Source organism: Aphanomyces astaci, assembly GCF_000520075.1.
Source record: "Aphanomyces astaci strain APO3 unplaced genomic scaffold supercont1.78, whole genome shotgun sequence".
NCBI lineage: Eukaryota > Oomycota > Saprolegniomycetes > Saprolegniales > Verrucalvaceae > Aphanomyces > Aphanomyces astaci.
The window spans coordinates 319,024-321,617 of record NW_009798341.1 but is presented as its reverse complement, the minus strand read 5'-3'; the positions used below and the strand labels follow the sequence as shown (position 1 = coordinate 321,617).

The window sequence follows — 2,594 nt, the reverse complement described above, 5'->3', positions numbered from 1 at the left end:
TGTTCGTTCAGCGCAAGAGAAGCTTCAATTGCTTCACAATCATCTCCTTCAAGTCGACGCACTGGAGTCTGAGTCGTCGTCAGCTGCGAGCGGAAATTCAAGTGATGATGGCAGCGACTCGGATGACTAGATCGAATAACTTCCAAAATAGATGTATTCGTTTTGAAAATCTAATTCTGAGTCAAAGTTCTCTATGATTGCATACCTCAATAAGTTTATAGAGAAATAGAATAGGCGTTCGTTGTTGTCGAGAACTGTAAAGCTCTAAAGTATTATATGAGCCACATACGGAACCATTTTGCAGAATCAGATGACGCGCACCGTACATCCTGAGGGCAACGTCCAAGTCCTTAATAAAACCCAATATTCGACGAAAAATTGAAATGTCGATGACTGATCGAACTTTGTTCGTGTGTCCGTCGAACTTTCTCCTTCCACATGATTGGCTAATGTGGATTTTGTTGTTTTGAATCCATCGCATGAGTTTTAACTGGTTTCGTGTGCACAGATTGGACAAAATTCGACATATTTTGCCCAATATAAGATACCAAGTCTTGAACACAAAGCTCCATATAAATATGTTGCGCTATACTAGTACTATGCTAGTACTTTGCTTCCGTGTCAGCGAAATGGCCGCAGGCGATACCAGTGCGCACACAGGTCCAATCACAAGCAGTTTGGTAACGAGGTATAGGAGCATTTAGAACCACAAGAGCCACAACAATGCTGTAGTGCTTACAGTTAGCTGCACATATGTACGACGTCCCCAACGAGCTGTCCTTGTTCCATCTAATGCAAGGTTCTGAAATATCTAATTTTTACCTATTCTAAACCATTGGGTCGACAGATTACTTAGAGGGGGGGGAATAGCTCAGGTGGTAGAGCATCGGTTTCTTAACTCAAAAGGTCGTGGGTTCGATCCCCGGATTCCCCGGATTATTTCCGCAAGGTTTATCCGTCCCTCCCCTGGGGAATCCGGATAACAAAGGCCGCGTACGAAGACGAGGACCGAACTTCGAAGAAGATCGGTCGAAGCACGAGGTATGAAGCGTTGAGCGAAGTAAAAACCGAAGATTACACACCGCCCCTGGTCGAGCAGGCGCGTTACAATTGGCGAAGGGGTTCCATAACATGTGGTTCTAGTGTCGGCCCTCGCGGAGGAATGTCTTAAAAATGATAATCCAAACTCAATTAATCGATTGATTACTTACTTATCTTATTCGGAGTATCAAATAGGTAACCTAACGGCGATTGCATTCAAAAATAGCCATTACTATGACATTCACTCATTGGCTCAAAAGTTGGTCACCACAATTTCGAGGTCGAAGTAACCCATAATAAGAGACAGGATCACATTGCGAGAGGCGGCATTTGGTGGAGCAATTAATATAGATTCGTTTAAAAAGTTTTGTTGGTTGCCTGTCTATGGTGGTTACATCCCAATAAAATTTGAGTTTGAGCTCCTGTCATTTGAAATAGACTTCTTATTTTGGCTTGATGTTAAGCTATCTATTTTGTATGAAGGTGGGAAAGGATAACTTATCTATTTTGCTGGTGGCACAAAATAATCTATTTTCCTTTCGAATAAACACCATATTTTAAACAGATTATATGTTTTGTGAACTCCTGCCTCCAACGGCATGGACCTCATGATGAGGAATGTCTTCTAATTCAGAAATCCAGTAACATAGTATCCAATCAATTTAGCCTAACGTGCACAAAGTCCTCCCAATCACGACCAAACATGACTATTTGTCGTGCTTGAAAGCATGAATTTCGATTTGTGACGAAAAGGATTCGGAAAACGTAGACTAATACTGGCTAACCCTTTAAAAATTTGTAATCAGATAGTGTAGTATACTATTAATAGTAGCACTTACTACGAAGTACTAGTAGTACTAGTATGTATCTGGGCAACGATGTCGCATGGGTGAAAGTAGAGTTTAGCGACTCAGAGAACGCCAGTTGACACCCATACATTACATCCTGTAAAGGGTCAACACTATCAACCAATCGTCGGATATCACTCAAATACATGTGTAATCAAACAAATATAGCTCAACTTCGTACTAATCAACATACATGCATTCAACAGACACCGAGACACCACACTTAGCTCTAGAAAAGTAATTGTGTCAATCGAGGTTGTGTTGAATCAAGCGAAAGAGGTACTTCACAGGGGGGACGGATATCCATCCATTGATGCTGATGGCGGTTTGGTCAGACTTTGAGACGTTTACTCTCGATCTCCCATCATATGATGGCGCTGCATACTTCTAAAATATCTAGCACGAGTCATGCGAAGTCCATTTCAAACCCTCGCAAACCACTTAAGCTTCAGCTGAAGTCACCGGCCCTAGGCAAAATGCATATGTGCCTGAAACGTAGTATGGATGAGAAATCTGACATCTGAATAACCAAGGCGCATATCCAGAAAACCCAAACGACTACTGTCTAGGCCATTATTCATTTTTCGCCATGAAGTTCACCCTCCTTAGTGCCATTGCCCTCTTCGCGGCAGCCACTGCCGAAACCAACAACGCCGTCAGGAGCATTGACGGCCGCGATCGATCGCTCGAGCAGGAGGCTGCCTT

At 42.8% G+C, this 2,594-nt stretch overlaps 1 pseudogene across 1 annotated transcript; it reads left to right on the top strand.

Moving 5' to 3' along the window:
* Window positions 1–860: 860 nt before the first annotated feature.
* Window positions 861–934, top strand: H257_16035 (annotated as a pseudogene). Its single transcript has one exon. The product of its transcript is annotated as a tRNA-OTHER (tRNA).
* Window positions 935–2,594: the final 1,660 nt, after the last annotated feature.